Raw genomic sequence first — 16,833 nt, forward strand, 5'->3', positions numbered from 1 at the left:
CCTCCTTCTGCCCTTGTGCCCCCAACAAGTCTGTGCTCCACCCTGTAGCCCGAGGGACCCTTTTACAATATAAGTCAGATCACAACCTATGGACTGGGAGAAAATATTTGCAAATGATGCGCCCAACAAGGGCTTAATATCCAAAATACACAAGCAGTTCATATAATTCAATAACCAAAAAACAAACAACCCAATCGAAAAATGTACAGAAGACCGAAATAGACAATTCTCCAAAGAAGACATACAAATGTGCAATAGGCACATGAAAAGATTCTCATCATCACTAATTATTAGAGAAAAGTAAATCAAAACTACCATGAGGTACCACCTCACACCAGTCAGAATGGCCATCATCAAAAAGTCTACAAACAGTAAATGCTGGAGAGGGTGTGGAGAAAAGGGAACCCTCTTGCACTGTTGGTGGGAATGTAAATGATACAGCCACTATGGAGAACAGTATGGAGGTTCCTTAAAAAACTAAAAACAGAACTACCATATGATCCAGCAATCCCACTCCTGGCCATATATTGGAAAAGACAAAAACTCTAATTAGAAAATATACATGCACCCCCCCATGTTCATAGGAGCACTATTCACAATAGCCAAGACATGCAAACAACCTAAATGTCCATCGACAGAGGAATGGATAAAGAAGATGTGGTACATATATACAATGGAATATTACTCAGCCATTAAAAGGAATGAAATTCTTTGCAGCAACATGGATTTGCAGCAACGTGGATGGACCTACAGATTGTCATACTAAGCAAAGTAAGTCAGAAAGAGAAAGACAAATACCATATGATATCACTTATATGTGGAATCTAAAATACGACACAAATGAACATATCTATGAAACAGAAACAGACTCACAGACATAGAGAACAGACTTGTGGTTGCCACTGTGGGGGGAGGAGAGGGAGGGAAGGATTGGGAGTTTGGGATTAGTAGCTGCAAACTATTATATATAGGATGGATAAATGACACGGTCCTACTGTATAGCACAGGGAACTATATTCAATACCCTGTGATAAACCGTAATGGAAAAGAATATGAAGAAAGAAAGAATATACATATATATATATCTGAGTCACTTTGCGGGACAGCAGAAATTTACACAACATCGTAAATCAACTAGACTTCAATACGAATTTTTTTTAAAGAGATCATGTGTGACTCCTCTGCTCAGAAGTCCACAGTGGCTCCCTGCTTCCTTCAAGGTCAAAGGCAAAGTCCACCCGCCACCCTCTGATGCCCTATCAAGCTGGCCCTCCTGCCCTTCCCCACCCTCACCCCTCACTTAGCCCACTCCGCTACACTGGTCTCTTTGCTGGTTCTCAAATTGGGCCAAAGCCTTTCCTGCCTCAGGGCCTTTGCACTGCTGCCCCTCCTTTTCAGAGGGCTCTTTACTGGAGCCCTTTTTGCGTGGCTATCTCCTTTTCAGTCACGTCTCCACCCAAATGTCACTTTCTCACAGTCCTTATCTGATCCCCTGTCGAAAGTGTTTCTTCCTGCAGTCACCCTGAGCAGCCCGTTTCCTTCTGATGGGGTCCTCGTGCACCCCACTAGACGGCCAGCTCTGTGAGCACAGGGGACCTGGCCGTGTAGTTCACCACTGTACTGCACGCTGTGCTGGGGAACGGTGCCTGGCCCACCACAGGGGCTCAGGAATGTTCTGTGAGCAAAGAATCCATTCTCCAATCCTCCCCTGACAGGAGGGGAGCTTTCCGCTGTGCAGTTCTAAGGAGGCTTAAGGGACGAAGGGCATTGCTTTGGCATCCTCCAGGCTGCCGATTGTGAGGGTATGTGTCCTGACTTGTGAGGGTATGTGTGTTCTTGGGGGGCAAGTGTGTGTGGACAGTGGGCCACGTGTAAGGGAAGGACAGGAGGAGAAGGGGCAGGAGTCCCTTCCTAGCCCTCAGAGCCCTGTGATTGTGCAGCCAGAAGCAACCGTGATCATCTTATGCAGCTTCTCTAGGCCCCTTCCAGTTCTCAGATTCTAGAACTTTCTAAGGAGCCCATAGCCACCACATTGAGATGGGGAAACTGAGGCCCTGAGCAGGGAGGCTTCCTCCTGATGTCACATGGCCAGGCCGTCCAGGGCAGAGTTGTGAGCCAAAACCCTTCCAGCAACCCCCAGGCTACATCTCTGGTTCCTGGAAAATCCTGACAACCCTCCCGCCCTGCGCTCCAGACACCAAGCTCAGGGTTAGTGTTGGCCAGGGGCCCTGCCTGTCTCAGCCCAAGTCCACGACCAAGCTCTGTGTGCAGGAGGGGCAGGGCAGGAGGGCACCTCTGGTCCTGCTGGGCCCCTGCAAGCTGGCTTTGCTCTGTGCGGGTTCTTTCAAGGTCCCCACGATGGTCAGGCGCCCTGACACTGGACAGAGTAGGTGGCCAGGTGGCCGCTGGGCCCCCGGTGGGGGAAGGGCAGCGAGGACAGGACTCCACAGGACCTGGGGAACTGAGAGCACTCCAGGCCTCGCCCCTTCCTGCCTAGGTGGGTAGGAGCGGGGGTCCCTCCCTCCTCCAGGCCACTGTGCCAGAGAAACCTGGGAGCAGGCCTCCCCCACCTCCAGCCCTGCTAATGGGAACCAGATGGCAGGATGTTTAGTCAGCGCCTGGGGAGCGGCGCGAACAGGGGAAATGGGTTGGGGGCCAGGATTCCAGAATCCATCCCTAGGCAGGGGGAGGGTCAGAGCCAGGGCTCCCACCGCAGTCCATCTACAGGGTCCCACATCAGGCTGGGTCCTACCACCTCCTCAAGCAATGCCCGACCAGGAGGCAGGAGGCAGGAGGCCTGGCCTCTGGCATCGGAGTTGGGCGAGCCCTACCCCCTCGGTTCCTTTTGTACGAGGGGGGAGGGGGATCGTGCTCGGTCGTCCAGGACCCCCGGGCAAACCCCAGACTCGCACGCCTAAGTGCTCCCCCTCCCCCAGCTTTAGCAAAACATCAGTCCAGGACACCCTGTGTCACCCACGGGCACACAGGCAGACGGTGGCTTCATCCTTGGCTCCCAGGGTGCTTGCTCTCAAACCCCAGCCGGTCTCTGTCTCTGGGCTGTGTGCGGCGTGGTCCCAAGTTCAGGCCTGAAACCAGAGACCTGGACAGGACAGGGGAGGGGGGTGCCACACCCCGACCGCAATACATCTGGCACTGGGGACTCAGGCTGATCCCCAGGCCCACGTGGGCAAACGCTGAGGACCCCAACGAAGACCCACTTGCGGGGGACTCCGTGCCCTGCCTCCAGCCCCGTCCTGGGTCTCACACGTTCCTCTGTGGCCCCGGACGGATACCTTGAACCCCAGATGGCTATGGGACACTCTCTGTCCACGAGCTTTCCTGGCCCTGCTCCTCACTCCCCTCCCCCTCTCCCCTCCACCCAAGCCTTGCCCACAATTAACTCATTTTTTAAGATCGCTTCCAAACATAAGTCAATGCTGGACAGAGCTGTAGGAAAAGCTTCCTCAAGGCTGGCCCCAAAGAGCCGTGTGGTGAGACCCGGCCTCTTTGCCAGCCCCCGCCCGCCGTCGGCTCCCACAGCTGGGCCTGGGGCTGGGGCCCTCTGAGGGCAGGCCAGGGGGCCTGTGGTCAGACACCCCTTCTTTGCTTCTTGCTCCAGCCCACAGCCCCTGTTCTCAGACCACATCCCCACCCACAGGTACCCCTCTGCCTGAGAGGGCACCCATGAGGCATAGGGGCGTCTCGGGCGGCGGTCACACTGAGGCCTGGAACTCTCAGCCAAGAAGTCTGGGGGAACCGGTGAGATGGCCTCACCCAGGCCACTGCCAGGCCACCCCAAGCCAAGTGTGCCCGCGGAACCCGGCCGCCCCTGGTCCACACACACGCCGATGTGGGGGAGGGAGCATGGGGGTGGCATTCAGGAGGTATAGCTGCTCACCACCTTACAGAGGGGGAAGTGGAGGCCTGGAGGAAGGGAAGCGGCCCAGAGGTGGGCAGGGAGCCAGTGGAAGGAACAGCAGCTCAGCCCCATCTGAGGCCCGAGGCCCGTGCCTGGGGGGCACCGGGGCCCCAGGGGCTGGGGTCTACGCTTGCGACCCTAGCTCTGCCCCCGTGTTCTGTGTCCCCTGGAATTGGAAGGCCTCGGCATTGGTGCCTGTGGTGGAAGCTCACAGGCTTGGCCGGCTGCAGAGGGGCCGGAGTCGCCGTTGCCCAGGTGGCCCTGGCACCTGCCCCCTCTCCCGAGGACCCTGGAGGTCCTGGGGTCTGCGGCTTGCTCTCGGGGCCTGGCCCGTCTCCTTCCCCAGCCGCCGAGGGAGGACCTGGCAGCCTGGGGTGGGCAGCCTGCTCTGCGGTGGGCCTCACAGGTCCCCTGTGTGCAGAGACAGAAGCCCCATTCACGGGGGCCACTGGGCCGGCACCAGTGGAGAAGGAACACAGGCTTCTCAGAAAAGGAAAATCAATCTCTCTTTCTCCTCAGGTGGGAGCAGGGGACCCTGGGGGGAGTCGGGGCCCAGGCCCGGGGAGGCGTTTGCTGGGGGGAGCCTTCCTGGGGAAGGGCCGGGCTGGGTCGGGGAGGCTCCCAGCACTGTAGCTCAGGAATCCGGACTGTCGCTTGCCGCCCCCCTGATGTCTCATCCTGCCGCGGCCGCCGCTGCCACCCCTCCCAGCCCTTCACCCCCTCCGCCGGCCCGGGAGCAGAGGGAGAGCGAGCGGGTCACCCTGAGGCTGCCCACGCGGTGCCCCCCGTGGGTGTTCGGTTCAGGGCCAGGAGGGACCCATGAGCCTCAAGGGACCCTCCCTGGGGGGCGAGGGGGGACTGCAGACTCTGGGAGGCCCTCGTGCTGGTGGCCCAGGGTGGGGGCGGGGCAGGGGAGACAGCCCCCTAGGAGGGGCCGCTGCAGCTGGCGCGGAAGTGAGGGCCCCGCCCAGGCCCGGGGTGGGATGGGAGGGGCCGGGGTCAGTGCTGCTTAAGGAGGGGCTCCATGCGGTGGAGGGCCCGGGGCTCGCCTGGCCCCTAACAACCTGCTCTCGCAGCGCCACTGGGGCCGCCACCTCCACCCGCACACTGCGCCAGGTGGCAGCGACCCCTTCATCTCCCGAGGCTGCCCCACCCCTCCCTGCCCAGGAAGAACCCACAGGGAACTGGGGGGCACGGGAACAGGCCCAGCCCCTCCGCCTAGGGCTACTGAAGCTCCCCTGGGCCCACCCTCGTGAGCCAAGGACCTGCCGCTGCCTTGTCCCGGCAGGCCTGAAGGAGTTCTGAGAGGCAGGCAGGGCAGGGCGACTCATCCTGCCCTCGACACTGAGCTCTCTCTGCCCCCCCTCTCTCCCGCTCGGGGTCCCCCACTCTGGGACCATGACAAATCGGGGAGGAGATCAGGGAATCTCTGACACTTGGTGGCCTTAGGTGTCGGTGACAGAAGGCTGAGAGCTCCTGAGGAGAGAAGAAAAAGGCAGAAGTGAGGCCCGGGCGGACAGAAGGAGGGAGGCGGGCCGGCCGGCGGCTGATCCCCCACTCGGGAAGGAGGCGCTGCCTCTCCCCCACGCAGCGGTCCAGGCACCCCAGCCCACACCGGCTTATTCTGCAGGTCAAGTGCGACCCACCCCCGGGAACGGCGGCCCGGACAGGCCTAGTGACGGGCAGCTGGACAGGCCATGGCTGCGGCCCACCTCCGAGGAGGGAGCCCATAGAGCGCCCAACCAGCCCCCAGCCCCGTGCTGGAAGGCCCCCGCCAGACCCGGGCTGGCCCAGAGAAAGGCGACCCCGCCAGCAGCCTGGGGGCAGGAGCAGGGTCACGACATCGGGGCCGGCGCTGTGCAGTCCCATCTCCAGGCCACAGCCGCAGTGGGGCCCGGGGCGGCGAGGCCCCGGGCTGCCGAGCTCAGGCCCTTGCAGGCAACCAGGACTCCCCGAGCCCAAGAGGGGGCAGTGGCTGCCAAGGAGGGCCAGGGAAGGCAGGCAGGGGGCCAGGAAGCCAGGAAAAGGGGCCCAAAGCCTAGGAGGCCCCCCAAAGGTGAGGACCAGCTGGGCCAGGCAGCCCCCAGATGGGCCCTGCCGGGGGTGAAGTGGCCGAGGCAAGCGCCAACCTCCACCAATCATACTAACGTCCCCAGCCACTGAGACCCCACCCCGCTCTCAATGTGCCCAAGCTGAACGGCCCCGTGTGTGGGCAAGTGGGGAACCCTCCCAGGGCAGGTCCCCTTCCCCAGCCTCAGGGCCCCGATTTGGGCCTTTTGCCCTTGGTGCCAAGGGAAGGAGACCCAGTGGCCTGTTGTTCCAGCTCAGCTGGCCAAGTCACCAGCAGGCCCAGGGAGCCCCGGGCAAGCCCCTGCCCCTAGGCGGGCCCCTGTTTCTATGTGGCCAGGCTGGGGCCTCATCTCTCATCCTCCAGGGGCCTCCCAGCAACCCAGCCCTGGAGGCTGGCATCAAAAGAAAGATCGCAACCGAGGCCAAGGTGGCAGCAGCACCTCGGAGACCGCAGGGCGTGGGCGGGAAAGGCCTGGGAGCAGGCCTGGGCTTGCAGACCCGGGCGCTATGGAGCACGCCACGCCCTCCCTCCCGGCCTCCTGCCTCCTGGCCCAGGTGGCCATCGCCTGTGGCAACGTCAAGATGAAACACGTCCCTGCCCTGTCCGACCCCGGCCTGACCACGCTCTACCTGGCAGGTGGGTGTCCCCTCTTCCCTGCACCCACTCCCGCGGCAGGGGTGAGAAGGCCGTACACCTTGGGCCCTTGGCCACTGTGGCTGCCACGCCACCGCGCCTGGGGACGGCCCACCTCCCCTCTGACCCGAGAGGCTCTGACCTGGGACAGTCAGAAGAGCCAGCTCCTTCAAGGAGTGTGTCACTGCTGCCTCCGGCCCGTGTCGGGGAGGTACAGAGTGGCAAAGGGGAGGGCGACAGAGGGGCCCGGAAAATGGCTGCCCCGTGTGTGCACAGAGAATGAAGTTGCCAAGATCCCGGCCCACGCGTTCCTGGGACTGCCCAACCTGGAGTGGCTGGACTTGAGCAAGAACAAGCTAGATGCCCTTGGCCTGCACCCCCATGCCTTCAAGGTGCGCCGCAGCCCCTCATCCTGCTCTCGCGGGGCTTGGCGGGGGAAGAGGGCCCCGGGCATCCTCTGCTCCCCTCCCTGCCCTACCTGGAGTCGGAGCTGTGCAGAAACCCAGCGCCGCGGGCTGTGGTGATCTGGGGTAACACGGTCCATAGCTGCGAGCATGGAGAGCAACACAGATCCCTGCGCCCCACAAGGAAGCAGCACTCCTGGGAGAAACTTAGCGGAGTCCCAGAAATCCCCAGACAGGCCTGGTCCAAGAGGGAACCAGGAAGCCACAGTGCAACCAAATAGGGGGGTCCCTGGGCAGGATGAGCCCAAAGCCATGCTTGGAAAGCCTAGCGCCAGCCAGCAGCACCCCAGTCTCCAGCGCTCTCTTCTCCTCCAACCCCCTAGAGTCTGACGCAGCTGAAGCGTCTGAACCTGGATGGGAACTCGCTGTCCACGGTGCCGGCCTTGCCCGCCTCCCTGCAGGAACTCAAACTCAACGACCACCTTCTGCAGGGCCTGCAGCGCAGCAGCTTCCGGGGTGCGGGCAGGCCCCAGGGGACAGGGGCCAAAGGGGCTGGGCCTGAGCAGCCAGGGAGGCCGAGGGCAGGGGCTGCCCAAGGCAGCCTGGCTGGAGGGCAGAGGTGGGAGCACCAGCCCAGGAAGGCGGCCCCGGCTCCGAGGGCCGGGGGGTCTCTGGAGCTACGGTGGGCAGCTCCCAGCAGGCCTTCCGAGCTCGGCGGTCAGCTCACCTGCCCCTCTACCCGCCGTCCGCAGGGCTCAGCCAGCTGCTGACGCTGGAGGTGGAAGGGAACCGGCTGCACGATGGAAACATCTCCCCCCTGGCCTTCCAACACCTACGCAGCCTGCTCTACCTGAGGCTGGACCGGAACCGGCTGCGGACCATCCCGCCCGGCCTGCCAGCCTCCCTGCAGGTGAGCTGGGAGCCCCGAGGCCACAAGAGGCAAAGCTGTGGCCGAAAGACTGGAGCGTCTGCCCACGCCAGCCGGGCCGGCGGGTAGAGCTGCCCATGGGGGGGAATTTTGACCATAAACCCACAAGGCCTCAGCGCCAAAGGGCCTTTCCTCCTCCTGACCTAACCTTTCTGGAGCCCAAAATTGAGCCTCGAGGACTGTCCTGGACCCGCTGGGTGTCCCTGCACACGGCTCATGGCCTCTCTGGGCCGTATGATCCCCCGTGCTTGGCGGTACTGTCTGAGCCTGTGTCCTGTGGGGCTCTGAAGAGTCATGACAGGGCTTGCGGGTGTCGCTGGGATCCTTTGCACAGCTGGCCATGGCCCTGAGAGGGGCAGAGACGGAGGGACCCAGTGGAAGGGGTCAGGGGACCTGGCCAGGCTGCCAGCGAGTGGTGGGTGGGCCGCTCACCCCGAGCCCTGGCCCTAGGAGCTGCACTTGGGCACCAACATCATCGAGGAGGTGACAGAGGACACGCTGAACCGCAGCCGCAGCCTCGGCGTGCTGGTTCTCAGCAACAACCGGCTCCAGGAGGACCGGCTGGCGCCCCGCGCTTGGATCGATCTCCCGTGAGTGCTGCCATCCACCCTGGCACCGCCCGAGCTCCGCCCCCATGGGCCGAGCCATGGAGTCCAGAGAGAGAGGATGCTCGCCAAGGAAGCAGAGAGTCAGGAGGGAAGGCGGAGAGGGCTGAGGGAGGGCGCTGTCGCTCACGCCTGCTCTCTGGTGGGTCACCTGGGTCACCTGCCTCCCTGCCCAGGGCTCAGGGTGGCCTGGGCCCTCAGCCACACCTGCTCCTCCAAGATTCCCCTCTGTCCCTCCCACCCGACAGAATCCCCAAGGCCACAGAAGCCCCCTCCCCTGCCCATGCCTGGAGGTGCCGTGGGCCCAGATGGAGGGACAGCCTGGGTGGTGGGAAGCCACATGGGCAGGAAGGGGCATGGAAGAGATGGCAGCCACGGGAAGAAGGCAGGTGAGTTTCCTAGGGCAGCCATAACAAAGTACCACAAAGCGGGTGGCTTCAAACAACAGAGATTTATGTTCTCACAGTTCTGGAGGTCAGAGGTCCAAAATCAAGGTGTGGCAGGGCCGTGCTCCCTCTGCAGGCTCTAGGGGAGGGTCCTTCCTGCCTCTTCCAGCTTCTGGGGGCTCCAGGTGCCGCTTGGCTTGTGGCCACATCCCTCCAGTCTCTGCATTTGTCTTCACGTGTCTTCTCCTCTGTGTCTGTGTCTCTCTTCTTCCGTCTCTTATAAGGACACCTACCATTGCATTTACTGCCCATCGTAAACCAGGATGATTTCATCTCAAGATCCTTCACTTACATCTACAAAGACCTTTTTGCCACATAAGGTCACATTCACAGGTTCTGGGTAGACATATCTTTGGGGGGCCACTATTCACCCCACTACAGGAATAACGGTCCAGAATGAGTCCCCATGATCTCATTTGGACGGCTGAGTTGGGTCGCTGGCAGGAGGGGCCCAGGAGGAGACGGGGCCCTTACAGGCACTGCTTAAGGAGTCAGGATGTGACCCCGGGAGCAGCTGAAGGGCTGGGGAGGTACAATCCATGGGATCTGAAGACCACCGAGGCAGGGCAGGGGTGGGGGGCTGGGGACTGGGGGGAGGCAGGGGTTGACAGTCCAACCTGCCATTCCAGGGACTGGAGCCTCCCGCCCTGCGTCCTCGTGTTCCAGGAAAAAGTTACCAGGACGTTTGGGTTTAATTATTCCTTTTTCCTCTCCCCCTCTTGCCAAGGGGGCAAAGGAAAGCAGACAGCAGCCTAGGGAGGCGCCGCCCAGCCGTGTTCCACTCCCGCCGCGGGGCCTGGGCAGGGGGCTGGCGGCCAGTCAAGCCCGGGCTGGCGCCACCCAGCTTTTCTCCAGCTGGTAGACGGGGAGCAGGCTGGTGGCTCGGCAGGCTTGGGAGGCACCGGAGCCCCCGCCCCCATGGACTGAGGACGGCTCCCATCCCAAGGCCGAAGGGCTGACCCCACCCACAGGGGCTGGGGGATATCACTGAGAGAAGCCACTTTCCTAGCCGTTCTAGAAGCATCACCACCCTCTGCTCCTGGTTTCCCACCATGGAGTGACCTGAGCTCACTGCCTGCCTCCCTGATCCCTCAGGGTTCCCCGGCCCTGACCCCTTGGAGCCTTATTTTTCTGTCCTTCCCCATCGTCTTCTGCTTGCCTTCAGCCTGGGTGAGGCCGGAAGAGGATGAGAGAGCGTAGGGACAAGAGGAGAGGGCTGTGAGGCCAAGGAAGAGCAGAATGGGGACATCTGGGGCGACAGCTCTTGCCCCAGACCACCGGCCCCTCCACCTGGGCTTCCTCTGTCAGGTATAAGTTTAGGAGGGGGAGCAGGATCTTCCATCTCCATACCGAGAGCCAGCCTCGCCAGCCCTGCAGTGAGCTAGGGAGGGCCCCTCAGACCCACTTTTCCCAGCCTCAGCGGACAGAGGAGGGCACAGGAGCCAGATGGGGCCTGGCGCTCGCCAGCTGTTGGGAGCTGCCATCTGGGGGCAAATCCCCACTCTCCTCTTGGGCGTGGACCAGGGACCCCACCTGTGGGCTCCAGCTGTTGCTGTGGTCTCTGCCGGGCGCCACTAGCTGCCCCCCCCAACCCCCGGGCCCGCAGGAAGCTGGAGGCCTTGGACTTGTCGTACAACCGGCTGGTGCACGTGCCCTCCTTCTTGCCCCGGGGCCTCCGCCGCCTGACGCTGCACCACAACCGCATCGAGCGCATCCCCGGCTACGTGTTCGCGCACATGAAGCCGGGCCTGGAGGTCCTGCATCTGTCCCACGATAGCCTGCATGAGGACGGCATCCACGGCGTGTCCTTCCTGGGCCTGCGAGCCTCCCTGGCCGAGCTGCTCCTGGACCACAGCCAGCTGCAGGCCGTCCCACAGGGTCTCCTGGGCCTCAGGGCACTGCAGGTGCTGCGCCTGAGCCACAGCAAGATCAGGTAGGGCCGCTGGCCTGTGCCCGTCCTGCTGTCCCCCCAGCCCACCCAACCCGCGTCCCTACCGCCAGCCCAGGAGGAAGCTCGGCTGAGGCCCGGAGGCCCAGCCTGGTAGGTTGGCCGGGTGCTCTGGCCTGTGGGCTCGCCACCCAAGGGCCTCAGAGGCTGAGGGCGGGACTGCGGGGGGCATCCTTCACCACCCCCACCTCCCCATCTTGGTCGCCGTGACTGGAGCCTGTACCCAGTGGCTGGCAGGCCCGGGCAGCCAAGCTGGACGGCTGCAGACAGCAGAACCTGGGCAGGGGGTGGGCGGGGGGAGGCTGGGAGGGCTCTGGCCCAGAGCAACAAGGGCCGAGCCCCGAGTGGGCAGGTGGCAGGTGGTGGCAGCGACCCGCCTGACCCTCCACCTTGGGTCTGGTGTCTGTGCCTTGGTCTCACCACCCCCCTCGCTGTCGGGCCCCTCTTTCTCTCCTCTCACCTGAGGCCTGACTCTCCTTTCTGGGGTCTCTTCTCCTCTGCCCCGCCCTGCTACCCCCACTCCACAGGCACATGCCCCTGAATTCCATCTGCGACACACGCGTGGCCCAGGACTCCAACCTCGTCTCCACGCACCTGGAGAACAACCTTATAGACCGGCGCCGCATCCCACCCACCACGTTCTCCTGCATCCGGGCCTACCACAGCGTGGTCCTCCAGCCCCAGCAGGGGGAGGGGGGGTCCGCCTAGCCCCACCAGTCTTCCCTGCCCTGTGCTCTTTTGGACTGTGTGGGTGGCGGGGCAGCCCAGGCCCAGCTCCACTTGATCTTTGCACCACTGGGAGAAAGATCTAGAAGACCCTGCTGCTTCAGATGCGCCCATGTCCCATTGACTGCTGAGGCCCCTTCACTTAGTAAATGACCCAGCCTGGCATGGCACTGGTTTGGACTTGAACGTAATAAATGCATCTCATTCAAGCCCACTTGCCTCCACCAGCCTCCCTCCCTCCTGGATCTAAGCCGCCTGTGCACGCTGGCACTCCATTGTGCATGGAGCCCCCAGAGCCCACACCCTGGACACTGCTTTGTCAGCAGGGGGTTAAGAGGGCCTGGTTCTAGAAGTTTCTCCGAGAGCCTCCCCACCTCCACCTGCCCTGGCCAGGGTCCTGAAGTCCCAGCATCACTACCCTCTCGTCCAGGAAGCGTCCCTGTCCCAGGAGTGGACGCACACAGCATGTCACCACCCCCTGGCTGGAGTTGCTGACTGTCCACTGAGCCCTAAAGACAGGACCCATCAACTGTGCTGGGTGGGGACGCAGGAGCTGCGGAGCCCCCTGAGGCCCCTGGAACAGTTGCCCTGCCTGTGTGAGGGGCCCCCAGGAACGGGGTGTGGTCAGTGTGTCAGCCTCGGCAGCTCACGATGTCACCGCGCCCAGTGCTGGGGAGGGAGAAGGACGGTGGTATGGGGGTGAGAAAGACAGCCGAGTGACAGGCGCGGAGGACGCGGCCGAGCGGGATGGGCCCCGGCCTTCAGTGCCACTGGATGCGGGCGCAGTGAAGGAAGCAGGGCCCCAAGTGCCCACTGCCGAGACCTTGCCCCGCCAGCGCCTCGGGCTGGGGTCTGGGCCTGGGAACCGTGAGTCTCGCTTCGGTCCCATTCTGTAGCCAGTCCCCCCCCACCCCCCCTCCCTGAGTTCTCAGCAGAGAAAAGGCCAGACTCTGGAAGGGGGCGGGGAGAGGCCTGGGAAGCTGGTGGAGTGTTTGCTTTGGACTCATCGCTGCATTCCTTCTCCTCCGGGGCCCACAGATATGGCACTTCCTGTTTGGACTGGGTCAGAGGTCAGCAGCCCTTGAGGCGCTGGCCCTGACGGGGAGGGCCCGCTGCTTTCCCAGCTCTCACGACCCCTCCTCCCCAGTCTGGCTGCCTGGCCCCGGCCCCCTGCTCCAGGGCAGTCAGCCCCCAGCCCCCTCCCTGCACTCAGAGGTCAGGCCCCCGCCAGGAGGCACAGGAAGTTCAGGCTGGGCGACCCCACCCCCAGCTGCTCGCACTTCCCTACTGAGCAGGCCCTCTGGGTTAATTCCACTGCAGATGGGGAGCTCTGGGCCCTTGGAGCTGCTGGCAGGTGGGCAGACAACTCCTCAAGAGGGCCGGGGGTGCCAGCAGCTGGAGGCCAGGGCCTCCAGTCCTAGCGGGGAGGTGGCGGTGGCAGCATGGCGTGCCTCGGGGTGGGGGCTGGTCAGCAGCGCAGCCAGTGACATCCCCGGACAGACCCCCAGCCAGGGGAGAAAGTGCGGTGCAGCCGAGACTGGTCCTGGTGGAGGACGAAGGGTTCCTCGTGGTGATCGTTGTGATGGTGGTGACAACAGGGTAGGGGTGACTAGGTTCAGGTGGCAAAAAGCAAAGGCAAAAAGCGAGGCACTCATCAGTCCCTGGACCGAGACGGAGGTCCTCAGGGTCAGTGGGACCCAGGAGCGGGTCACCGAGGAGCAGAGAATGGGGACAGGGACCTCGGGCCACTCCCCCCGGGGACCTCGGGCCCCTCCCGGCCACAATCCCAGTGTCCCGTCCATTGACCTCCACCGAATTCTTCTCCAGCCCGCCTCCTCCTCCTCCTCGACCCCAGCGCTCCTACCCAAGGGCCCGCCGCCCACGCCTTCGAGAGGCTCCCTGCACAGCCGGTTCCAAGCCTTCCTCCTGCCTCATACCCCACGTCGTGGCCTCCAGGAGAAACAAGCCCAGGGAGGAGCGGAAGAGAGCGAGGAAGGCAAAGGATGCACTCCGGGCCCGGACCTCCCCCCGGCCCCCTCTCTGTGAGCACTGCCACCGTGACGGGCATGCGGGGCCAGTCCAGAAACTGCCTGGCCCCCCTGCCCTGCACCTGCTCCCCCTCGTAGCCCCCACCGGAGCCTCCTGGCCCTGCTGCTGGGGGCCAGCCTCCCCCAGGGGAAGACCAAGGGGCCCCGTGCTTCATGGCGTCCCTGTGTCCTGCTGGCTTCGCAGGAGGCCCACAGATGCCTCCCTGTGGCACGGCCCCTGGTCCAGCTTCCCTCGTCTGGCCACACCCAGAGCGTGCCTCTCTAAAGACAGCTAGACACAGGCCGGGGCTCCACGGAGCCCCCTTCGAGCCCTGAAATTACAGCCCTGGCGGCCCGGGACAGAGAGCCGCTGTGTGATTATGTCCTCAGGGGAAGGTCAAAAAAAGCTCTGGTATAGAGAGTGCCAGCTTTCACCAGCCACTCCTCGGCCATCAGCGCTGGTAAACTTCCAGAGAGCGGAGGCTCGCCTGCTCCGCAGCCGTTCGGCTCCCTCTTAAGCCCGTTAACATGATCCTCGTCCAGAGTGGCCCCCTGCATCCAGAGGGTCCCCTGAGCACAAGTTACACCTGCTGCCCCTTGGGGCTGCAGGATGTCATGACTCTGGCCTCAAGGAAGCAGTGAGGTGGGAGGGGCAGCCCCCTAGTGACTGTGGGCCTAGCCCCTGCCCTGCCCCTGCCCAGCCCCTGAGGGTGCAGAGATTGGGGATGGATGAAACCAGCAGGCCGTGAATTCGGGGGTGCCAGCTTGGGTTCAGAGGCTGCAGCGCCTAGGAGCCTCGAGGGCCCTCTCCAGGATCTCAGCTGAGTTCTAGGCAGGGTGGCATGCTCAAGAAGTGACCTTGATGTATGTGTGTGATGTGTCCCTGCCTGGAAATTGGTCCTGGAGGCGGAAGGGGGCTCCTGTGGGCAATGCCTTGCTCTGGGCTGGCCGTGCAAGAGCCCTGTGGGAGCACTCCAGGGAGGGGTGGAAGGCAGCCCCAGGGCGCCACTGCAGAGCCGCCTCCTCCCAGAACTCCTCCCTGCGCCCCATCTGGGGTGCTCCAGGAGGGTGAGGGGCACCAGCGGAAGTTGAGGCTGATTGACTCAGTGCCCGGGGAAGGGACAGACGATGCAGAGGGGAGACCTGAGAAAGGAGTGGGGAGCCCAAAACAGACAGGGGGAGTGATGAGCAGAGGCAGAGGGGAGCGAGCAGGGCACCAGCCAGACATAGCAGGGCAGGGAGGCCAGGGAGGCTCTGGAAGGGGGCTGGCAGAGGGCCCCTGAAGGTCAGGGTCGGGCAGCTCTTTCTCGGCCCCAGAAACTCATGGGCCGAGCAGCTGGGTGGGCTGGAGCTCAGGGTGGGGGGGATCTCTGTCAGCTGCTGCCACCTCTATAGGGGCTCCCTCTGAGCCTCTGGAAGCCCTGCCCACTGGGCCACCTCCCAGGCTCCCAGGCTCTGCCCTTCAGGGACCCGCATCAAAGGCAGGGTTTCGTGCCCACAGGGGATCAGAGGCTTGAGACCTGCCCTCTGGGTGCCCTGCTTCTGTCCTGGGCCTCCCCTTCTCGCTTTGAAGCCAGGGCACCAACAGCTGCAAGCCAGGGGGACGGGCTGCAGCTGACTCCGGGTCCTTCTCCACACACAGGCCTACAGGATGGCAACAGGCTTAGATGGCCCTGCCTGGGGTGGACCCACAGCTGCTCACCAGCCCTGCCGCCCCTCCTCTCAGCCCCCTTCCGCCCTGCACGTTTCTCTCCCTACCACCGCTGGCTTCTGCCTGCCCCGCACCCCTGCCCCACTCCCTCTGAGCACCTGCCCTGGGCTCTGGGGCTCCGGGCTGGGGCAGCAATGACCCAACAAGGCCTAGGTGAGGGCTGGCTGCTCTGCGCCAGGACACAGCGGTGTGGCCTGAGGACCGGGCAGGGGCAGGGGCGGGGGCCCGGGGCAGGACGCTTTCCCGGGAAGCCTGAGCCGGCCACCAGGCTGCTTCTCGGCTCAAGAGGGCCGCGTTCTTCGCTCCTTCTGGCAGAGGGGTCTTCTGCCAAGGGGCCTGCTGGGGTTTCTTGGCTGAGGGGCGGGCTGGTGCCGGCAGGATCACCCAGCCCTCCGAAGTCCCTGGGGGGAAGTGTCCAGGCTGGGGCTTTGGGGGCCTGCCCAGCGGTGTCCCAGAGGTGCAGGGCATGCTGGGAGAGGGCGCTGGTCACCCCCGCCTCCCCCGGCCCCACCTCTAATCCCTCGGCCAGCCCTGTCTGCCACTGGTTCTCGTGGAGCTAAGACAGCTGTGCATCGGCCTCCTCCAGGGGCCCGGGGGCCTCAGGAAATGCCTGCTCTTCCTTCCTGCCTTGCCCCCCATGCCTGCCCTCCCCTGCCTCCTGCTGCCTCCTCGCAGCCCTGAAAGGCCAGAGGGCAGGAGGCTGCGGCTCTGCTGGCCAGCAGGGACATGCTGTTCTCAGCGCCGCTCAAGCTGGCGTCCAGGTTGTTCCCGCACCGCGGCCACAGAGAGAGCTGAGGCCTGCGGAGAGGGAGGGGAGGGGGAGGCCCAGGACTGAGGTGCCGGCCGGCTGGTCTGGGAGTGGCCCCCAAATTAGAGGGCCAGGCCCAGTGACTCAGTGGGCCTTGGGCCGGGTGTGCAGTTATGGCTTATTGCAGACTGCAAACCACAGACACAAGAGCCTTCCAGGCTCAAGAACAGTATTTACGGACATATTGCCCCAGACGCACCCTCCAACTGCGGGAAAGAGCTCCAAGGCTCAGGGTGTCACCTCACCACCGCCCCCAAGTTCCTCCCTCCAGGAGCGTGCCCGGCCCACCACTAGGCCTTCCCACCTCATTGCGTCCCTGCTCCACACGCCCTCCACACCTGGCCCTGGGCTCTGCCTTCCACCAGCAACGTCCCTCTTCCCTACTTGTCTGCTCTAAGTCATCTCCTCGAGGAAGCCTTCCTGAGCCTCTGGTGCTGTGTGGCCCTGACGTGCCCCAGTCCCCTCCTCACAGAGGGGACCTTACTCAGTAAGCGACTTGGCTCCCTGGGCAACGGGCATGCCTTGTGCCCATTTTTTTTCATTTGAAAGATTTTTAAACAGCTTTATGGAGATAAAATTTACATACCATACAATTCACCTATTTAAT

Source organism: Balaenoptera acutorostrata, chromosome X (genome assembly GCF_949987535.1).
Source record: "Balaenoptera acutorostrata chromosome X, mBalAcu1.1, whole genome shotgun sequence".
NCBI classification, from domain to species: domain Eukaryota; kingdom Metazoa; phylum Chordata; class Mammalia; order Artiodactyla; family Balaenopteridae; genus Balaenoptera; species Balaenoptera acutorostrata.